The sequence below is a fragment of the Mytilus californianus genome, unplaced genomic scaffold (genome assembly GCF_021869535.1).
Source record: "Mytilus californianus isolate M0D057914Y unplaced genomic scaffold, xbMytCali1.0.p SCAF_1, whole genome shotgun sequence".
NCBI lineage: Eukaryota > Metazoa > Mollusca > Bivalvia > Mytilida > Mytilidae > Mytilus > Mytilus californianus.
This window is the reverse complement of record NW_026262581.1, coordinates 37,963,776-37,989,143: the sequence shown is the minus strand read 5'-3', so window position 1 is coordinate 37,989,143 and position 25,368 is coordinate 37,963,776. Positions and strand designations below refer to the sequence as shown.

Sequence of the window (25,368 nt, the reverse complement as noted above, 5' to 3'; positions counted from 1 at the left end):
ATTGTGTATTGATATGTGTATATTACATTTATCACCTTATTCCATTTTTTTTCTGAAATTTATTATTGTGAACTTTGTTTCACATAAAAGTAAAAATAAAAATATTTTTATTCCATTTAAGGGCCCATGATGAGAGACATGAATTTTAAAGTTAAAGTTTAAAAGCTATAACTTTTTTAAATATGTCTAACTTCTTTATTCTTTTAACTGTGTCAATATTACATTGAGAGTTTAGTTTTGGCACACGTTTATATTTTAATCCCATGCACAATGAAAAACATAAGTTATACAAAAAAATCTTTGATTAAACTAAACTGTAGAAGTTAAGTGTTGTTTTAGAAGCAATTTAATCTTTCATTAAGACAATGCTGTGTATTGTCTATTATAAATCATTAGAATGACATTCAGTTTCAGAGGTTTTTCATGATTTCCTGTATCATGTTTCATTAAGCTTTTGTTTGTTTTTTAATTTTGATTGTCACAGGCTGACCTAAGGAGGTACTGTTTTTCTGATCATAGCATTTTCTTTCAATTGTGTTTGCATACATATTCAGATAATTTAGAAGTGCTAAGTTCAATTGGCTTTTTATTAAAGAAAACCTAGAAGTATTGAAGGCCGGTTATTGGAACTTATATATTATGTTTTGAACTCGGAAAACTATCAATACAGTACAGATATGTTTATATGTAACCCACTAAGAATATTTGCGTGATAATTTTTTATATAATCTGTTTCATTAATGCTTTTACACAAGTGCTTGTGACGGTGTCTTCCTTGAATGCCAACATTTTATATGTTACCTATTCCTTGAATGCCAACAAAAATATTTCAATGGATGTATATATAATAACAATAGGTGTTTTTATAAGTATTTAACTGTTAAAAATAATTAGTGAACTTGATAAAATTGCAACATTTTATCACTTTTTGATAAAAAAAAAAGTAGATATTAGGGTTAAAATTATTATGAATTTTAAAGAAATAAAGAAAATGAAAACATTTTTATTACTTTTTGAGAATGGAAATATTTATTAACATAAGACATTTTAGTTAAATACAATTATATCAAACTAAAATAAAATGCTCCGCAGGGCGCAGCTTGATACGACCGCAGAGGTCGAACCCTGAACAGTTGGGGCAAGTATGGACACAACATTCAAGCTTGATACAGCTCTGAATTTGGATTGTGATTAAATATTTGACACAGCATAGGTTTCTGACACAAAAAATTTTAAATTGGACATTCACCTATTATGGTCCAATATCCAAAAACTAAATACATGGTTAGATTTAGCATATCAAAGAACCCCAAGAATTCAATTTTTGATGAAATCAAACAAAGTTTAATTTTGGACCCTTTTGACCTCAATGTGGACAAAGTTGATAACGGGGCCCAAAAATCAAAAATCTAAATACATGGTTAGATTCAGCATATCAAAGAACCCCATATATTCAATTTTTGTTGAAATCAAACAAAGTTTAATTTTGGACCCCGATTTGGACCAACTTGAAAACTGGGCCCATAATCAAAAATCTAAATACATGTTTAGATTCAGCATATCAAAGAACCCTAAAAATTCAATTTTTGTTAAAATCAAACTAAGTTTAATTTTGGACCCTTTGGACCTTAATGTAGACCAATTTGAAAACGGAACCAAAAATTAAGAATCTAAATACACGGTTAGATTCGGCATATCAAAGAACCCCAATAATTCAATTTTTGATGAAATCAAACAAAGTTAAATTTTGGACCCTTTGGACCTCAATGTGGACCAATTTAAAAACGGGGCCCAAAATCCAAAAACTTAATACACGGTTAGATTCAGCATATTAAAGAACCCCTAGAATTCAAGAATAAAACCCCATTGAAATTGATCAAGAAATAAGCAATTTATACGAAGTATCTTCTTTTGCACAATACTGTGCAATTGAATATTTCTTGCTATTGCGCAATACTGTACAATTGAAGATTTCTTGCTATTGCGCAATACTGTGCAATTGAAGATTTCTTGCTATTGTGCAATACTGTGCAATTAAAAATTTCTTGCTATTGCACAATACTTATTATATAATAATTTACACATCCTGTTTGATGTGTATCTCCTACCATATCATTTTTATTTGCTTTAAAATATAAATCAGAAATAACCAACTTAAAATGGAAAATTTTAAAAGAAAAAAAAAAGGAAAAAAAGAAAAAAAAAAGAAACCCCCCCCCCCCAAATTTTTTGAACCCCCTTATGATTCATCACCCCCAAACTCAATCCCAGCCTTCCCTTTGTGGTATGGTACCTTTCAGTACAATTTCAGAGAGATCCATACACTTGAACACAAGTTATTGTCTGGAAACTAGAAAAATGATTATTTTCGGCCCCTTTTTGGCCCCCAATTCCTAAACATTTCGGGCAATTACCCCCAAACTGAATTCCAGCTTTCCCTTTGTGATATGGAACCTTGTAGTACAATTTCAGAAATATCCAAACACTTACACACAAGTTATGTCATGAAACTAGAAAAATGCTTGTTTTTTGCCCCTTTTTTGGCCCCTAATTCCTAAAATTTTGAGGCAATTACCCCCAAAATCAATTACAGCCTTCCCTTTGTGATATGGAACCTTGTGGTACAATGTCAGAGAGATCCATACACTTACACACAAGTTATTGTCTGGAAGTTACAAAAATGCTTATTTTTGGCCTCTTTTTGGCCCCTAATTCCTTAACTGTTGGTACCATAACCCCCAAAATCAATCCCAACCTTCCTTTTGTGGTATTGAACCTTATGGTAAAATTTCATAGAGATCCATTCACTTAAACTAAAGTTAGAGTGCGAAAACCAATGTGTCTTCGGACGACGCCGGACGACGACGACAACGACGACGACGACGACGACGACGACGACGCCAACGTCATACCAATATACGACCAAAAATTTTTAATTTTTGCGGTCGTATAAAAAGGATAGCAGAGTTTTTTTAATATGAACTATATGAAAATTTCAATTGAACAAGTAATTAAACTTTAAAAATCATCAGAACTAATTAAGTAAATTTGATAACTTCCAAGCTGGAAACTTTACAAAGTTTCAAGAAAATCCATAAAATAGGGAAACAAGAATTCCGATGAGTTGCGAACATAATAAACACATAAACATTATTATTTTATGAATCACTTACAATAAAAAAATAAAGGGTGTAGTAATATTACCACAAAAAAAAAAAAATATCCGGAACAAACTGAACAAAATAAAAACACAGTAATCTAACACGTGATACAAAGTTTCAAGAAATTCCATCAAGTAATATGGGAGGATATTACAGCACTCGCAACTATAGAAATAATGGAAAAAAACTTCAAAGACCAAAGAGGCTATTGTAGAATTTGAGCAAATGGAATTCCTGACAATATGCACATGTTGACTTTGTGATGCAAAACTTTTCAAAGTTTCATTTTAAGAGAATCCATATTTGTTCAAGCAGTAACAGCAAAAAATGATTTTCAACAACTTGACAAACATGAATTAGATTTAGGTACTTGTAATTTACCTATCTGTTTAATAAGTATGATTGTTTTGATAAGCATGCACTTTTGTTTTGATATGTACTTGCACCTATTCCTCGAACGCCAACATTATTTTACAGGTAAATTGTCGGTAGATCAAAGGATGTTTGCATTCAAGGAATAAACCCTTGTGACTCTAGTCTGGAAGTGGCTTAAGATCATAAAATAAGTTGATTATATCCATAATTATACAGTATATGCTCGACAAAATTATTTGTGTCTCTCAATTATAAAAAAAAACATACTTTTCACACCATGGGCCCTTTAGTTGGAATAAAACTATTTTTATTTTTATGTAAAACAAAGTACACAATATAAAATTTCGGAAATTAAATAGAATAAGGTGATAATATATGTTATACACATAGCAATACAGGATAATTTACCTGTCCTTCTATCTGCTTTATACAATAAAATTGATGCTGACATACCAATCTGTAACTTAGTAGATATAAGACATCTGTTCGGGAATTTAAGTCGAATGTCATCAATTAATACAAATTCTTTTGACAGACAAGATTATAAATCGAAATTCTATTATTGAATGAAAAAGCATTAAGTACAGTCGTAATAAACAAAAAGATAACAAATAAACAAATAAAAAATAAATGCATGTTATTAAAAAAATAAACATGCGAGAGTCCAGTCCAGTCTATAGTTCACTCCAGTCCAGTCCAGTCCATGTAATACACTTTGCCCTGGTTTTTGGCTAACAACGAATGTACTGTAACAGTTATTCCTATCAATGGGAATGATTGTATTATTTATCTCAATATCTTCAACGTTATCTTGAAACCTTTTGTTAGAAATGTCTTTAAGATCATCTGTGTTTAGGAATGATATTATTTCATCAGACCATGGAAGTATTATATTGACAGGAACTCAAACGAAAAATTAGCACATTCGCATCCCACTGATTTCTTTAGGAAAATAAAAGGTTCCGACTCAGTTTTTCAAGTACGTTAACTTCTTTGTGGGGTATCTGCGATGCCGCCTTCGCCTGTGTAGTTTACAGAAACTGATCTTATCACGTGATCTGTTATCGAAGGTCTTATCTACCTACCAATGTAAATTAACACGGAAACTCCCGTGGCTAATTGCGAATCGCTACATGAATAACGACACCTGTTTCCGTTCAATAATTAAAGACTACAGCTGAAACAATCTAAAAATTCGATATAATACTTCCATGATCAGACTAATAGAATATTGTTATGCCAACCTTTGCCTCTACTGTAAACGTTACCATATAGGACATTTTTTAATGCTAGAGTGGTAGCTTTGGTTTTTCCCCAATGTTTACAACTGTGTCTCACATAATTTTATTCTAACAAGGATCCTTGTATAATTCATAATCCCTACCATCATATCAGGGAATTTGTATAATAATCATTAAATTTTTAAGTGATTATATAAAATCACTGGTCAATTCCATGGATTATATATATCAAGGAGGTTATATTATAAACCTCCTTGTATATATTCACTAATGGTTTTAGTGATAATACATAATTCCTAAAAAAAAAGCAGGGATTCTACATACTGGTAATCCCTGAAACAAATTCACTGTAGCATAAAGATAGATGCTAGTTATGTGGACTTGAAAAAACAAAATTTTATTTCGTATTAACTCTCTGGGAATGAGCCAAACCTTTTTAAAGTGGACTAAAATATCTAAATGCCAGTAAGATGTGTTTTGCCAGTCTTGAACTTCATAGATAGTTTTATCTTCCCATAAAATATAGTAATAATAAGGACAAAGTAGGAAAAATGAGAGGAAATACCCATCGACCAAACAATACTCGCTATGGGGCGTGCATTTTGGTAGACAGATCATCATTGAGACAAAAATAAATCAGTTTGCCTATTTTTCCTGTGGTCACTCACTTTGATTAAAGCCATTACTCGTGAATCATGACTTCAATATCTGAAGCTTTTGTAATTGCACAAGATCACCAGATACTGTTAAAATTTTTACACATCTCAACGATTCTAAGGTCCAGTCACGTTTTGTTTTTCTTTAATTCATTTTCTATTTATTTTGATTTGTATTTTGATAACGATAAAGGATATTTTGTTCCAATATTTTACCAATTAAACGGTAATGGACTTCTAATAATAATTCCATTTTTGCGATTTTGATTAAAATAGGAACAATTTTAGAAACTCCTTGTTTGATCGCATCTTTCCTGGACGTAGAATCTTAATTGCTGTTAAACAGAATTTGCTCTTTTTTAAAAACGCTTAAATGGCTCAGTTTTAAAATTTGAAAATCGCCCTATCCATTGGCGGTCACTTAATCTCCAATGTGAACACAGCTTGTATTTCCGAAAATTAAACATATGCGACTCTAATTTAATTAATTAACTACTGATGTAGGATATCAATCAGCATCGATTAACACTTATCTCTATAGCAACTGTAAAATGTTAATACATATTCATTAGATCAACTAATTACCTATTACGCAGGTGACCATAGAAAAGAACAGATGTATTCCGAAAAGACAGAGCATTTCCGGTATTCCGAAAGACTACAAAAACAACTAGCCTGGGGTCCTGACTAATCTTGTCAGTACAGCTAGATCGGGCCGGGATGCCAGGCTAAAAAACAACCAATTATATATGCGTGCACGCCAAAAACTTGAAAAACGGACGAGAATTGTTTAAACTACAACAGTTAAACATGGAAAATTGTATTTATTTTTGCATGTTTTTGGTTTTTACTTTTTGTTTTAAACTGTTCTTAAAGTATTTTCCGTGTGAAAGCGGATCTAGAATAAAACAGGTAATAACGATGAAGCGATCAGGTTTAACATAATGTTTTAAAAATAATGTAGACATATATGTAGACATAAAATATTTTACTGTATAAATGTGCCAAGTTTATCGAGATTTATAAAAGGGTATTTACTTTCAAGTATTCTAGATTTATATATGTAATAAATGTCATTAATTACGTTATTGAAACTGGACAATTAAAATCGGGATAATAAAGTCGTAAAGCATGTGAAATTTACATCTTTTTTAAAAATAAGTGTTTGATAACAATTGAATACTAGCATTAATTAACACGTTAAAACAAAAAGAAAAACATCCAAGCAAAATGAGCTTGACCGTCTATCTTTCTAAACGCAAATTTATTTTATATGAATTAGTTTATCTACAAATTAAAGAATAGAAACGTTTCTGAAAATTGTTAATATTTTAATTGAGTAGTTTACACGAAAGACTTTGAATATTTTTATTTAAAAAAAAGAAATCAAACATATTTTTGTACAATTATCTTCTTAAAGGGGTACTAGCTACGAGATCCATAAAAAAAAAAATTAAATTCTGATTTTTTTTGTTCAATCATTAATGAAAGTGAAATAATGAAATAATAATTCGCTTTTAGCAGCCAGTATGGTTCAATTTTGTCAAAATAAGCTAAGAAACATCGATGATGAATTATTCACTTGCAAGTGAATAATTCGACCTCATTGAATCCGTATTCATGTGAACTTCAATTTAATCCCTTAGCTAGAGATGGATTATGCATGATTGATGCGTGTTAGGTTATTAAAAGAAAAGAATGTCAACATTGAAAGTGAAACAAAAGTATTAAATCATTTGATTGACTGATTCGATCCACAAAATATCATTCTTATACAGGTAAAATCGAAAATTAACTTATTTTTTAAACCTTAAACTTGTAATCAAACAGACATAGAAAAATCCATTTGCACGAGGTTCATATATCTATTTATATTTATGTTTATGTTTATATCGTGTTATGTGACCGTCGGTTGTTTTTGGGGTCATCTCGATAGTTAATTAGATGGCGCCTAGACTAAACTACACACGAAACGAAGCTACATATTATCGAGCCCATGCCCTGTAAATTGTTTATTTTACACTTTTTATAATTTGGATAAATGTTTTACATTGTTATAAATCTAATATGAGAATTTGAGTCAAATCAGTGAACATGAATTTGACAGCTAGTGCCCCTTTAACTTTCATGAATGGATTTTTTCTCGCTGCGTTGAAGACACATTGGTGGCCTTCGGCTGTTGTCTGCTCTTTGGTCGGGTTGTTGTCTCTTTGACATATTCCCCATTTCTATTCTTAATTTTATCTTAACTATCTTTAAATATTAAAATTGAAAATGATCCACCTTTTTTCCCAAATTTCATATGTGATAACTCGGCTTAAACTATCAAGATCGAAAAAAAGACATAAATAGGAAAAATGGACTAAAATCAACATTGAAAGAGTGACTCTATTCGGCAGCGTACAGCAGCGGAATGTAACGAGTGAAGTATATATAGCTATTCGGGTTACTTCGTAAGTATATCCGACATCAACCGGTCTATTCGTATATTTCCGTGAACACGAAAATGACCGAAAGTGTCAGTGATTTGATCGATCACATGCCGAGAATCAATTACCATTCCATATCTTGAACCAATTAACGAGTAATCGGAAGATAGGCGGTAACGCAGATGAAACCTTTGAACTGGCGTTGTTGTTATTCCTGTCAATATAATACTTCCATGAGTAAACTAACGCGTTGATTGTTCATACCGTATGAATTACAAAACGCGTTAGTATTCAAAATCAACGCGTTAAAAGTGAAAACCAACGCGTTAAAAATATGTTTTAACGCGTTGAAAGTTTTATACGGCATGTTAATATCGCCAATTACACGAATGGCCACTCAGAGATGTAGGTCATGTTGTTTTATATGTATGTCTTACTTTGCTGAACATTTTTGCTGTTTGAAATAACTGTTTCTCTCAACCTAAGTTTCTGCAAAAAATGAAAAGAATGAAATTGTCCTTCAAGGGTAAAACTCCATTGGTTTCATTGACAATTTCGGTCAATATGACTTATTTGTAGGTCTTACTTTGCTGAACATCTTTGCGATTTGTAGATTCTGAGAAAAAAATAAAAAATTAAAAAAAAATAGCCTTTCAAGGCCAATAACTCTTATAAGGGATCAATTAATGACTTCAGATTATACTTATAGGTAGATCTTAGTATGCTAGAAAATATTGCGGTTTAAAATTTCTCTTTATCTTTGGAATTTTTCAAGATAATAAACAAAACCTGAAATATTTCATACAAAATATTATTTGAGGGGCAGTAACTCCATATTGGGTTTTCCGATTTGTCGGAAAATTTCCTAGCAAATAGATCTTGACCTGCTGACCATTTTACTCATGTCAATTTTTCTCTAACTGCTTTAGTTTTTGATATGTTATCCCTATGTTCTATTTTTAGCCATTGCGGTCATGTTTGTGACTGACCGGAATACAAAACACAAACTTTATACTAAAAACCATAAGGATCATTCACCCAGACTTTGGTTGAAATTGGTTATTAGATATAAGAAGATGTGGTATGAGTGCCAATGAGACAACCTTCCATCCAAGTCACAATTAGTAAAAATAAACCATTATATGTCAAAGTACGGCCTTCAACACGGAGCCTTGGCTCACACCGAACATCAAGCTATAAAGGGCCCCAAAAATGACTAAGTGTAAAACCATTCAAACAGGAAAACAACGGTCTAATCTATATAAAATACAAGAAACGAGAAACACCTATGCACCACATTAACAAACGACAACTACTGAACATCAGGTTCCTGACTTAGGACAGTTGCAAACAAATGCAGTATGTAGTTTTAGAGAAGATCTTTAAAAAAAAGTTTACGACGATGACGACAGGCGACGACGACGGACGAAAAGTTATGACAATAGCACATGTTCCTTCAGGTGAGCAGCTAATTTGACAACTTTCAGATTTTGACCCTGTGAGTGAAAATAATACAGGGAAAATTGACCCTACCTCTTTGTTTCAATGATAAAATTAATAAAATTGATGTTAATTCTTTCTTGAAATAGAAGTTATAACATGTGTCATTTTAAGTTTATCTCGGGCCAGATGAGTTTTTGTCAGTCTTTAATTTCCGTCGTCTGTGGCTAAAAAAAGAACTCAAGGGAAAAACTTCGAAGAGATACAGAAAATTTGGCATTGTATTTCATTAAAGAAGCAAGTATTCTCTATTCATACTGCAGAAATCTATCCAGATAACTTGCTTTAAAGGAATATAATATTAATAGTAATAGTTGTCCTTTTTTAATTTGATATCTCTTTTTCACAAGTTATACTAAAATTTACGACAAAAGAAAGTTGACGATTTTTCTTTACATATTGTTTATTTTCCTTTTTGCTCCTTCTTATGGTGTTTATCTAATTGTTTACCATACTCGAATCTGTTGATATAATATCTTGGATCACCTTGAACTTAAGGAAATTCTATAATTTGATAAAAAAAAAATTGTATACAAGTTCTGAAGCTGTAGTAAAATCAACGGAGAATTAATTTGTCAGAATGTGTTTTAAAGTTTATTGAAAGAGTTGTGAAACATACGAATCCAAACTTATTAAATATATACATTTACATAAATGATCTATTATCATAAAATATTTGAGGAACACTGTAAATCAATAACTCTGGAAAAAAGGTTTGTAGATGACATTCTGTTTATTATCTGAAACTCATAAGAGTCTGCAGAACTCAATGGATAAATTGAACACTTAATGTAAAACATGGCAGGTGACTGAAATATAATGGGTCTTTCAGTAGAAGAGTATTAAATGTTTTAAATATAATTTTTACTTAAAAGGTGTTAAACTAGAAAATAATAAACAAATATAAATATCTAGGAAATATAATTGAAGCGTCTGGGAAATTAACCCCTTTATCCGCTGAATTGGCTATGGCTACATTCATACAGTTTATGTGAAACATATGTAGTGTGCACAAGTTTTATTGTTGTACCTCTTAAAAATAAAAACTAATCAATTGTTTGGCATGCATTCGATTCAATTTAGAAGTCAAATATTTGAAAATTAACAAATTGGTTATTTATAATTAATGAACATGTATCCAATAAAACTTGTTTCAAATGTACTAATATACTCATTCAAAACATTATCGTACCCAGCAATTTATTGTCCTTAAGTTTTTGAACAGCACATTTGATTTCGTTTACTGTAATTGGAGAGTTTAACAATTTAAAAAAAATATTTAAATCAATATCAAAATCAACTTCATCATGTACATTATTTGTATTCATGGATTTAAAATAATTATACATAGTATCTAAAGAAATATCGTACTTGCCATCTTTATTTGTCACAAATTTATTCAAAATTTACCAAAACTCTTTTCTTTGTTTCGTGATATATTACTCCGTTTCTGTTCGAGATCAAAGTGATAGTTCTTAATGCTTGATTTGTTACTTCCTTGTGTGCTTTGCATGTCTCCAGTAATTTTTTGCGAGTTGCGACATTTTTAAATACATCTTAACGTTTCCTAGCTTTATAATATTTTTTTCTGGCCGAGAAACACTTATTAGTGTACCAATGTTTCGAATGAGGTTTTGTTTGTGATTTGTATTGTGGTTAAGAAAGTGTATTAGCTATGTTATGATCTATGAGTGACACTATCTATATTATGTTGGGTACATGTATCACTTGTATGTATGTTAACAAGGTCATTCATAGTACCGAGAACTGAAAAAGGAGAAAAATAAATGTGCAAGAATGTAAATAGATTTAATAAATTAATCCAAAGGGGATTCTTATTTTTGTTTTGCTAGATTTTGAAAGATCACAATAAATCCACCAAGCTTCACATGCCATGATATAAAGTCATACAAACTACAAATTAAAAAAAAATAATATGTTTTATATACTTGAATGGGTAAGTTTTACTATAAAACTAGTGCACGTGAACTTTCATGTAAAAAGAAAATCCTTTATATTAACAAAATCGCACAGCACTAGTGCAAGAAAAAACTGTGATGAAAGAATGTAAACAAACGCACTGGAAGATAAATAGTAATAACTGATTCTTAAATACACCAAATCGTTTAACAATTGTTAAGGAAACGTTTAATTTACAAATAGGAACATATGGAAAATAAAAAAGAATATATCATGGTTCTATCAATTCACTTATTTTTCACGTTGATTGTTTATCAATGTCACTTTTTAGTAAACTTCGGCAACAGACTCGAAACTAATTTAGCTTGCGATAAACAATTACTGAATGAATTATTATTTGTCGATAATACGTTATAAATTCGTAATAAATGTAAAAAACGTGCATACAGGACTAAGTTAAGTATATATATACATGTATTTGTTCAATAATTTCGATAACATTATAATTACAAGAAATACTTTCATATGACTTTAAAGTACTGAAGTCCTATTTTTTTACTATGTACATGATGAATTGTCTGATATCATGCACGTAATATTCCCATGTAAATATAGTTTTTTTCGTTTGCCGGAGATTTAATCTGGTGCGCACCAGTTAGACAAATTGTGCACACTACTTTAAAACTAGTGCGCAGGACTTGAAAACTCGTGCGTAAGACTCTAACTGGCGCACATGACTTTCAAAAACTGGTAAGCACGACTTTCAAACTAGTGCGCTCGGCTTTTAGACAAAGTTTGATTGACTCTATACGAATGTGTACCATTTTTAAAGTCGTGTGCACCGTTTTTGAATGTCGTGGGCATGAGTTTAAAAGTCGTGTGCACCATTTTGAAAGTCGTGCGCACCAGTTTTTGAAAGGCATACCGACCAATTTTAAATTGTCGTGCGCACGAGTTTCAAAAGTTATTAAATCTTCGGCAAACGAAAATCTTTATGTTTTACGTAGGTACTTTGGGACAGGCCCATTTTTTATAGCACTCCCCTTTTTTTTTTAAATCTGATAATTTTTAAATAACTTTTGACTCGGGAGTGTATAATTTTTCGACAGGTTACCTACTCTGTGGTAGGACATTCTGGTACTTGGTGTAGTAAATGTAAGAGCAACTAAAAGAAGTAAAATCAAGCTTACAATCGATGCAATTTGGGGATAATAACTGTTTTCCAATGAAAGTCTGTCATATTTGCTTTATCTTTATTGTTTTGTCATAAATCAGGCCATTGTTTTTCTCGTTTGAATTGTTTCACATTTTGTATGTCGAAGCCAGTTTTATAGTTTTATACATTATGGATTTTCTCATTGTTGAAGGCCGTTCGGTGACCTCTAGTTGCTAATAGCCACGTAATTTAAACTCTGGTGGATAGTTGTCAAATTGGCAATCCGGTACATTACATATGCAACCAGCTTTTGATAACATTTGCGCGCATTCATTTTACAGGTAAACATTGGTATATTACACTTATTTGTTCCCTTAAATATTTGCAAGAAATCCGATACGTTAGTCTAATGTTAGTCAAATGTAATGCGCCCTGGAAATTATACCTATGAAGGCTTATTTCTGCCGTCGTGAAGTCGAGTTGGCGAGATAATTAAGTTGACTTGCCGAGATAATTATGTCGACATGCTGACATAATTGTCAGGACAAGTCGTCTACGATGTGATAAAATCCATAGGTACTTGGGAACAGGACAATTTTTTTAACCTCCCCCTTTTTAGCTCACCGGGGCCCGAAAGGCCCCATGTGAGCTTATGCCATCACTTGGCATCCGTCGTCGTCTGTCGTCGTCTGTCGTCGTAAACTATTTCAAAAATCTTCTCCTCTGAAACTACTGGGCCAAATACCTTCAAACTTTAACTAAATGTTCATTAGGATATCTAGTTTATAAATTGTATCCGAAATTTTGATCCATCGACAAACATGGCCACCATGGCTAAAATTAGAACATAAGGGTCAAATGCAGTTTTTGGCTTATATCTCAAAAACTAAACCTTTTACAGCAAATCTGATATGGGGTAAAATTGTTCAATTGGTCAAGATCTAACAGCTCTGAAATTTTCAGACGAATCGAACAACCCATTGTTGGGTTGCTGCCACCGAATTGGTAGTTTTAACAAAATTTTGCAGTTTTTTGTTATTATTTTGAGTATTATTATAGATATATATAAACTGTAAGCAGCAATAATGTTCAGCAAAGTAAGATCTACAAAAAAGTTAATATGACCATAATTGTCAATTGACCCCTTAAGGATTTATTGCCCTTTAAAGACAATTTTACACAATTTGTTCATCAAGTTTGCTAACATTTAAGAATCTTCTCCTCTGAAACTACTGGGCCAATTACCTTCAAACTTTAACTAAATGTTCCTTAGGGTATCTTGTTTATAAATTTCATCCGAAGTTTTGATCCATTGACAAACATGGCCGCCATGGCTAAAAATAGAACATAAGGGTCAAATGCAGTTTTTGGCTTATATCTCAAAAACTAAATCTTTTAGAGCAAATGTGACAGGGGTAAAATTGTTTACTTGGCCAAGATCTATCGGCCCTGAAATTTTCAGACGAATCGAGCAACCCATTGTTGGGTTGCTGCCACCGAATTGGTAGTTTTAACAAAATTTTGCAGTTTTTTGTTATTATTTTGAATATTTTTATAGATATATATAAACTGTAAGCAGCAATAATGTTCAGCAAAGTAAGATCTACAAAAAAGTTAATATGACCAAAATTGTCAATTGACCCCTTAAGGAGTTATTGCCCTTTAAAGACAATTTTACACAATTTGTTCATCAAGTTTGCTAACATTTAAAAATCTTCTCCTCTGAAATACAGGTGAGCGATTCAGGCTCTTGAGAGCCTCTTGTTTCCAAAATCCGTTATGTTTTTGTTTTTTATTCATTTCAATCATTTTCGCGTTTTTTTTTGTATTGTACGAACATAAATATACTGCAAATAACTTGTCTTTGCTACTTACTATAAATTTCAAGTTTACTATCCACAGCGGTCACTGATACATGTATATCATATAGTCTCTATATGTCTCTTACACCCGTATTATTATAGCCTTTTGTCATCACAGGCTGTTTCCTAGTATCGATAAACCTGAAAATCATAAACGGCATTTTCTTAAATTAAAATATATAAATAGAGGTATTGATTTTATTAACTTATCTAGTATATTCAATGACTCTACCATCCATAGTCAAATACCTCCATAAGAAGAATAAGAATAAGAATATTTATTGAATCCAATTAAAGGGCCCGTTTCCGAGCATATACACATATATATAGTATTAATTATACAGTAATTTTTAAGATATATTACCTTAAAAATAAATGATTAAATAACTATACTCCATACCAGATGGTGTTTGAAAATAAATAAAATAGAATATTAACCCTCTCTAATACATAAAAATAAATAAACTACTGTAACATCACTACTACATGTATATTTAGTTAGTTACTGGAATGCATTTTTTCTCTTATTTCAAAACAAGTACTTATAAATCTTGACACTGACATATTAACGTTTTCCACAGACTCAAATGACATTAACCAAATAAATTGTTCATACTTTGAAATAAAAGGGAAGTTTTTACATTGAATGCATGCTTCATTAAGAATAAAATTCCGTTCCTTTTCATATGCAGTGCATTCCATTAAAAAATGAAACTCGTCTTCAACCTGCATATTTTTACACTGCCCACAAAATCTTTTACCTTTCTCAATAGCTAACTGATGAGCACTGATTCTAAATTGAGTTAAGCTTTTTCGATACTGAAATTTATTAACTTGACATACATATGCTTCCCTTTTGAAGATGTTTTTAAATTTAAAATAAGTACGCAATTTTCCTTTTTTAACATTTGCATTATCTTCTATAGTATTTTTCCAGTAAATCCTATATCTACTAATCAAAATATTTTTAAACTTTTCAATGTCAAAACTTTCCATATCAACATCAATACATCTTAAAATATATACAATATTAGAATACCAAGATGACTTATTAAGTCGCCAAAACGGAGTTTTGGAGACTTTATGTTTTTGTCCCGTTTCTTATTATTATTAAGTCGCCAAAACGGAGTCAACTTGGCACTATTTGGGGGCCGGAACATGGGTGTGGTCATTTTTCAACTATTGATTCGCTACTGGTAGAACCTTCAAGTTTTGTGTAATACAAGAGACCGATGTCCAGGTGTCCATTCCACATTTTTTATTTCAGCCCAGGGTCATCTTGGCATTATTTTAGGGGGTGAATTTTCATGGAACATTCTAGAACAATAGTCATGTGATAGTCATGTGATAGTGTTGAATTATTCCTATGTACTTTATATGTTATATAATGATAGATTATTACAGGTAGCACCATATGTAGCTGTAATTCGACTTTGGAATTTTTAAAATGGCCGCCGTTACCATGGAAACTGCAAAAATGTGATTTTTTTTTTAAATGCTTCAAATTTAATGAAATTTTACAGAGATGTTAACTAGTAAATCTAGATTTGGAATTTGACTTTGGAATTTCAAAAATGGCCGCCGTTGCCATGGAAACAACACAAATGCGAAAAATCTAGATTTGATCCAATCTTTATGAAACTTGACAGTAATGTGACCTGTCATGTGTAGATGTGCCATCCGACTTTGGAATTTTCAAAATGGCTACCGTTACCATGGAAACTGCGAAAATGTCAAAAAATTCAAAATCTTTCAAACTTAATGAAACTTTACACAAATGTTGACTGTCTTATGTAGATGTGGCATTTGACTTTGGAATTTCCAAAATGGCCGCCGTAACCATGGAAACACGAATGCCTAAATTTGAAAATTGGTCCAATTTTTATGAAACTTGTAAGTAATGTGACCTGTCATGTGTAGATGTGCTATCCGACTTTGAAATTTCAAAAGGGCTGCCGTTACAATGGAAACAGCAGAACAATGGTTGGGGGCCGTTTTGGCGACTTTTGTGTTAGCATGCTAATACAGGATTACTTGTTACATTTGTGAGTGTCAATTCTTGTGAATAGGGCTTGTTTTAACAAATGATCCTTTTCTAAACCATTAATTCTTTGTAAAAATTTAAGAATAGAACAAATGATTTCAATATGCAATGGAGTACGACCTAACTCTCCCATAACAGCTAAATTACATGACTTTTTATTTACCCCGAGAATGTATTTGTAGAACTTTAAACTTAAGTTCTCGCAATCAAACTTACTAAATTTTTTCTCAATTTCAAAGGAGCTGTTTGTTTGACATTTTGAAAAATTAAAAGTACAAGTTCCCCAAATTTCTGAGCCATATGTTAAAATTGGCTTTATTATATGGTCAAAGATATGTAAACAACTATCAATTTTTGGGATGTTTTCACCGAAATATCCATATTTTGATAATACAGAACAACCTATTATTTCGTATTCTTATAAAAAAAACCAGCAGAAGTTTGATTTTTAATTATACGTCAGTTACAGCAGACGTCAATATAGAAAATAATGCTCCTTCCACTTGAGACTGTGAAACATCTAGTTTTAGATATGTTCCCTATGGTCATGTCATTACAGGAGACCTCAACATCGTCGAAGACCGTGAGGTCAAAACTTTTCTTAAGAAAGGACCTAAATATCGTCCTCCATCTATAAAACAACGTACACAGGTCCATTTAAATATAATTTTGTTATAGGAGTACGGAATACATGGAAGCTGGTTTATTGGTTCCGATTTTGATTGAAAAAATATAAAGAATACAAATGTTTCATCTTAGGAGTTTAATTATTCTTACCAAGTTAGAAACAAACAATTTTCTTCGTTCATTTGCTGATATTCTTTGTCTTTGTCTCAAATTTCAAATTGTATTTCCGCAATTTGGTTCCCAATATCCACATTACTTCTTTTGTGATAGAACAAAACAGTCAACTTCCGCACAAATTCCAGAGGACAGTTTTAATGGGTACATAAAAACTAGACTGAATAATAACGATATAACAAAACGTTTTCGAATTATATCATAAGGTAGCAATACGTGAGCAGGCCAATGCACATATATTATATAATAAACATTTTCCTATATTGTATTACATGTATCAAGGATTTATATAGTACTCTTACTATATAAATCCTTGGTATTATTTTAATAGTTTTTCTCTATCAATTTGATTTTGAATAACCGAGAGAGCATATTCACCTGAAGAAAAGTGATATTCACCGCGCTTAAATCACATACATTTAAATGTTTAATAATAATAATAATAATAATAATAATAATATCTTTATTTAGAGAGATTAACTCATTTGGATTACATCATTTTTCAATAAGGCTCTCTTAATACAATAATAATCACATTAAAAATTAAACAATACAAATTCAATAATAATGATAAATAAAAATGCAATGCAATTTAAATTCGATGAACAATTAATAAAAAATAAAAATTTGTAGTTATGTTTAAATTCTAATACTGTGTTTGATTTTTTGATTGTATAAGGAAGAGCATTCCAAACTTTTGGTCCACTGTACGAGAAACTAATCTTATACAACTCTGTATTTGGTTTTGGAATTATAAAATTATCAGAAGACGAAAATCTCGTATTGTATTTTTGGTTTGCAGAAGCTGATAAAATAAGACGCGACAAATATTCTGGAGCTTAACCATTTTTTGCCTTATACATTAGTAATGATTTATGATAATGTATTCTTTTTGTAATCGGCACAATGTCACATTCGTGAAATAATTCACTAGAAGGGTTGCTGTAATCATGTTCGTCTAAAATTATTCATGCTGCCCTTTTTTCCAGTTTTAGTAAACTATCTAATAGAAAGTTGTTGCAGTTCCCCCATATTGACCAACAATAATCTAAATGAGGTAAAACGTAAGCATTATAAAACAGTTTTCTCGCTTTGTGATTCAAGTATTTCTTTATTCTCTTTAGGGACCGTTCAATAATTATCAGATGGATGGGCCGGTGCAAAATGGGGTGGGGCAAGCACTTTTTTGTGTAAATATTTGGATGGGCGAGATCTTTTTTTAATATGTATAGTGGATGGGCCAGAACTTATTTTATAGGAAAAACATTTGCTATAAATTTTGTCGGTGTGTAGGAAATTTCTTTTGCAGGCACACAAAACATAATAAAAACAAAAATAACAATTTTAATGTGATTTTAATTTTTTTTAGAAATAACAAGAAATGATTGTAACAGGATGCTGTTACGAAGTCTCCCAAACGAAGCTCCCACAATTCGTCATTCCCAGGGTCGACTGACATTGGGCAAAGTCCAGTGAAAATTGGTTTGGTCCAGTAAAGTTATATGCATTAGTGATGCCTGGGGACTGACCCTGTATATCCATCAAATCATATTGGCATGACAAACCAGAATATATATGTTTTAGGGGTGGGGATCTCGACCATTTACAAGATATTAAATCATTTGGGGTGGGGGACCCCTGGGGACTGACCCTATATATCTTTCGAATCTTTGTGACATGACGAACAGGAATATATATGGTTTAGGGGTGGGGATCTCAACCATTTACAAGATATTAGAACTTTCTCAAATGGCAGGGGGGGGGGGGGGGGGTGATCCCTGAGTACTAACCCTGTATATTACGCAAATCTTCTAGACATGATGAATAGGAATATATATGGTTTAGGGGTAGGGATCTCGACCATTTACAAGATATTAGATCATTGGGGGTGGGGGGACCCCTGGGGACTTACCCTATATATCATTCGAATCTTTGTGACACGACGAACAGGAATATATATGGTTTAGGGGAGGGGATCTCAACCTTTACAAGATATTAAAACTTTCTCAAATGGAAGGGGGTGGGGGTGACTCCTGGGACTAATACTTGACTTCATTTGATGTGCTGTATCATGACTAACAAGAATATATATGGTTTAGGGGTGGGGATCTCGACCATTTACAAGATATTAAAACTTTCTCAAATGGCAGGGGGTGGGGGTGACCCCTGGGGACTAATACTTTATTTCATTTGATGTGCTGTATCATGACTAACCAGAATGTATATGGTTTAGGGGTGGGGATCTCGACCATTTACAAGTTATTTGAACATATTGAGATGACAGGGGGTGGGGATGACACCTTGGGTCTTGCCCTGTGTATCATTCAAATCATCTTGGAATGCCAATCCAGAATATATATGGTTAAGGGGTGGGGATCTTGATCATTTACAAGATATTAAACCATTAGGGGTTGGGGAACACCCTGGGGACTGACCCTTTATATCATTCAAATCTTTGCAACATGACGAACAGGAATATATATGGTTAAGGGGTGGGGATCTCGACCATTTACAAGTTATTTGAACATATTCAGATGACAGGGGGTGGGGATGACACCTTGGGTCTTACGCTGTGTATCATTCAAATCATCTTGGCATGCCAATCCAGAATATATATGGTGAAGGGGTGGGGATCTTGACCATTTACAAGATATTAGCTCATTTGGGGGTGGGGGAACCCCCTGGGGGACTGACCCTATATATTATTCAAATCTTTGCAAAATGACGAACAGGAATATATATGGTTAAGGGGTGGGGATCTCGACCATTTACAAGATATTAGAACTTTCTCAAATGGCAGGGAGTGGGGGTGACCCCTGGGGACTAATCCTTTATTTCATTTGATAGACTGTATCATGACAAACAAGAATATGTATGGTTTAGGGATGGGGATCTCGACAACTTACAAGATAATCGAACTTTCTCAAATGGCAGGGGGTGGGGGTGATCCCTAGGGACTGACCCTATATATCATTCAAATCTTCATGATATGACGAATAAGAATATATAAGGTTTAGGGTTGGGGATCTCGACCATTTACAAGTTATTTGAACATATTGAGATGACAGGGGGTGGGGATGACACCTTAAGTCTTACTCTGTGTATCATTTAAATCATCTTGGCATGGCAATCCAGAATATATATGGTTAAGGGATGGGGATCTTGACCATTTACAAGATATTAGACCATTGGGGGTGGGGGAACCCCCTGGGGACTGACCCTATATATCATTCAAATCTTTGCAACATGACGAATAGGAATATATATGGTTAAGGGGTGGGGATCTCGACCATTTACAAGTTATTTGAACATATTCAGATGACAGGGATGGACAAAAAAGTGGAAGAAAAATAATAAAGAAAAAGAAACGTAGAATAACAATATGTCACCCCAACTCCGTTGAGGGTGCCATAATAACTAGAATTGCTATTGCAAGCAATAGCGGATGTCAGCCTTACCCCATTACCACTAAGTGGCAGCCATTTCAAAAATTTCAAACAGTGAATGCACATATATGCTTGGCTATACATCTTTCTGTAAATTTTCAGAACATTTGGAGCATTATGAAATTTTACACATATTTGCTGTTTCCATGGCAATGGCGGCCATTTTGGAAATTCCAAAGTCAAAAGTCTCATTTACACCTGCCAGTCAACATACATAATACGTTTCAATAACTTTGGAGGATTTTAAATTTTTTTGACATTTTTGCTGTTTCCATGGTAATTGTGACCAATTCTAAAATTTTAATGACAGGTACTTCATTGGAACATGAGAGGGAACATACCATTAAAGTTTCACTGGGTTTGACCTACCATATTTAGAGAGGAAATGCTACTTAAAGGTTTTTAGAATGGTTTTTAGAGCATTTTGACCTTTTTTGCATTGTTTCCATGGCAACGGCAGCCATTTTGGAAATTCCAACGCCAAATGCCACATCTACAAATGCTGCTCATCATTACTGTGAAGTTTCATCAAGTTTGAAGCATTTTGAAATTTTAGCTGCAGTTTCCATGGCAACATAGTAGTTCCAATCATTGTCAAAATTATCCAAAACCTGTATATAGTGTACAACTACATTGTATCAAAATTTGATGATTTTAAGTTAAAGCATACCCAAATAATTCACCAAACCCTAAAAGTTTATTTTTTCACCTTTTTTCGGTTTCCATGGTAACGGCAGCCATCTTTAAGTTCCAAAGTTGCACTGTAACTCTAAAGTTGGTGTTCCTTGTTATAGTCAACAATCATTTAGATTGGTTCCATTGACTCTGAGAAAACTGCCGGACAAAAAAGGTGGAATAATAATAATAATAATAATAATAATAATAATAAAAAGAAACGGAGGAAAGCAATATGTCACCCGACATTGTCAATCGGTTGACATAATAATAACTAGATTTGCAATTGCTAGCAATAACGGATGGCACCCTTCCCCCATTGCCAGGGTAACGGCAGCCATTTTGAAAATTCCAAAGTCAAAGAGGATATTTACACATGCCAATTAACATTATTGTAAAGTTTCATTGAGTTTGGAGCATTTTGATTTTTTTTACATTTTTTGCTGTTTCCATGGTAACGGCAGCCATTTTGGAAATTCCAAAGACAAATGGGACATCTGCATATGCCAGTCAATATTTGTGTGAAGTTTCATTAACTTTGAAGCATATTGATTTTTTGGACATTTCTGCTGTTTTCATGAGAACGGCAGCCATCTTGGATATGCCAACCCTTATTTGCACATCTGCACATGGTGGTTAACATTCTGGTATAGTTCCATTAAGATTGGTCCATACAATTCCGAGAAAACGTCTGGACAAAAAAAGTGGATTTTTTTTTATAAAGAACTAGATTTGCCATTGCAAGCAATAGCGGATGGCACCCTTCCCCGATTGGCCATCCATTTAGAAAATTTCAAAGTCAAAGAGTGCATCTACATATGCAAATTATCATTTTTGTAAAGTTTCCTTAAGTTTGGAGCATTTTGAAATTTTGGACATTTTTGCTGTTTCCATGGTTACGGCGGCCATTTTGAAAATTCCAACTTCAAAATGCAACTCTGCCCATGCCAGTTACCATTTCTGTAAAGTTTCATCCAGTTTGCAGCATTTTGATATTTTTGGAAATTTTGGACATTTTTGCTGTCTCCATGGTTACAGTGGATAATTCCAAAATTCTAGAAACAGACATCTCATTACCACATGTCATGTTATATATCAATACAGTTTCATTGACTTTGGTGAAATACTCTTTAAGAAAATGCTGATTTTATGCATTTTCCTATAGGGTCAATGTAAAACTTGCCTCAAGTTTCCATGACAACGGCGGCCATTTTGGACTATCCAAATATTGTCTTGACATCTTAGCATACTGGGTAACATTTTCATAAAGTTTCATCCAGTTGGTTCTTATAATGAAAGAGTTAAAATTTTTAATATTTTAGCTGTTTCCATGGTAACGGCAGCCATTTTGAAAATTACAAAGTCAAACTGCAAATCATCACATGCCAGTTAACATTCCTGTGGAGTTTCTTCCAGTTTGGAACACTTTGATTTTTTTCGCATTTTTGCTGTTTCCATGGAAACGGCGGCCATCTTTTACCATTCCATACCAAGGTGCACAACTTCAGATGGGGGTCCTCATTATAGTTGAGTTCCATCAACATTGGTCCGTTCAATTCTGAGAACTAGCGCGGACAAAAAGTGTGGAAGAAAAATAATAAAAACTAGATTTGCCATTGCAAGCAATAGCGGATGTCACCCTTCCCCCCATTGCCACTAAGTGGCAGCCATTTCAAAAAATTTAAACAGTGAATGCACATATATGCATGGCAATACATCTTTCTGTAAATTTTCAGAACATTTGGAGCATTTTGAAATTTTCACATTTTTGCTGTTTCCACGGCAACAGTGACCATTTTGGAAATTCCAAAGTCAAAAGTCTTATCTATACATGACAGTTACCATTACTGTAAATTTTCAGAAAGTTTGGAGCATTATGAAATTTTTGAAATTTTTTATGTTTCCATGGTAACGACAGAAATTTTCAAAATTTTCGCCCTGTTTCCATGAGAATGGCGGCTATTTTGGAATTCTTAATATTGCATGCACATCTAGGCATATCAGGTAACACTTAAATAAAGTTTCATTCACTTGGGTCTTATAATGAAAGATTTAGCATTTTGAATTTTTTTACATTTTTACAGTTTCCATGGTAACGGCAGCCATTTTGAAAATTCCGAAGTCGGATGGCACATCTACACATGACAGGTCACATAACTGTCAAGTTTCATAAAGATTGGACCAAATCTAGATTTTTCGCATTTTTGTTGTTTCCATGGCAACGGCGGCCATTTTGGAAATTCCAAAGTCAAATTCCAAATCTACGTACACTCGTTAACATCTCTGTAAAATTTCATTAAATTTGAAGCATTTTAAAAAAATTTCACATTTTTGCAGTTTCCATGGTAACGGCGGCCATTTTAAAAATTCCAAAGTCGAATTACAGCTACATATGGTGCTACCTATAATAATCTATCATTATATAACATAAAAAGTACATAGGAATAATTCAACACTATCACATGACTAATCACATGACTATTGTTCTAGAATGTTCCATGAAAATTGACCCCCTAAAATAATGCCAAGATGACCCCGGGCTGAAATAAAAAATGTGGAATGGACACCTGGACATCGGTCTCTTGTATTACACAAAACTTGAAGGTTCTACCAGTAGCGAATCAATAGTCGAAAAATGACCCCACCCATGTTCCGGCCCCCAAATAGTGCCAATTTGACCCCCATTTGAAATAAAAAATAGTGAATGCACCCCTAGGGATACTACCCCATCATCATACCAAATATAAAGTTTCCATCATTTAAGGCTTGGAAGAAAATGGTCGGACAAATTAGGGTTAAGAATAATAATAATAATAATAATAATAATAATAATAAGAAACGGGACAAAAACATAAAAGTTACATACTCCGTTTTGGCGACTTAACTAGATTTGTAATTGCTAGCAATAACGGATGGCACTTGCGTTCCCCCATTGCCAGGGTAACGGCAGCCATTTTCAAAATTCCAAAGCCAAACAGCAAATCTGCACATGCAAGTTACCATTTCTGTAAAGTTTCATTAAGTTTGGAACACTTTGATTTTTTTCGCATTTTTGCTGTTTCCATGGAAACGGCGACCATCTTGAACCATTCCATAGCAAGGTGCACAACTTCATATGTGGGTCCTCATTATATTAAAGTTCCATCAATATTGGTCCACTTTATTCCAAGAACTAGCGCGAACAATATGTGTCGAAGAAAAATAATAAGAAACTAGATTTGCCATTGCAAGCAATGGCGGATGGCACCCTTCCCACATTGCCACTAAACTGCAGCCATTTTGAAAATTAAAAACAGTCAAAGCACTTAAATGCATTACAACAAATTTGTCTGTAAATTTTCGGAAAATTTGTAACATTTTTTTATTTTTTTTTATTTTTGCAGTTTTACATGGCAACGGCGGCCATTTTGGAAATTCCGAAGTCCAAAGTCTTATTTCCAATTGTCAATTACCATTTATTATAAGTTTCATTTAGTTTAGACCATTTTGAAATTTTTTGATATTTTTGCTGTTTCCATGGTTACGGTGTCCATTTCGAAAATTCCAACAACAGTTGCAACATTGACTTATGTCATGTTATATATTCATGATGTTTCTTTGACTTTGATCTTATATTCCTTTAGAAAATGCTGGTTTGATGTTTTTCCCATAGGGTCAATGTTAAACTTTTCTCCAGTTTCCATGGCAATGGCAGCATTTTGAAAATTCCAAGTACTGTTGGTACCTCAGGGCATCACTGCCAACATTTACATAAACTTTCAAGAGATTGCCTCTCATAACGAAAGATTTAGAATTTGCATTTTTTTTTCACTTTTTTTTTCAGTTTCCATGGCAACGGCAGCCATCTTGATGATGCCATACCCCGATTGCACAATTTTATATAGTGGTCTACATTATGGTATAGTTCCATCAATATTGTTCAAGCCAATTCTGAGAAATAGCATGGACAAAAAAGTGTGGAAGAATAAATATAACTAGATTTGCCGTTGCAAGCAATAGCAGATAACACCCTGCCCACCATTGCCACTAAGCGGCAGCCATTTCGAAACATTTTAAACAGTGAATGCAAATAAATACATTGCTATACATCTTTCTATAAATT

At 32.9% G+C, this 25,368-nt stretch overlaps 1 protein-coding gene across 1 annotated transcript in view; it reads left to right on the top strand.

Annotated features, from left to right (window-relative positions):
* Positions 1 to 25,368, top strand: part of LOC127702605 (BTB/POZ domain-containing protein 2-like) — a 203,541-nt gene that overhangs the window by 1,042 nt on the left and 177,131 nt on the right. The window lies entirely within an intron of this gene.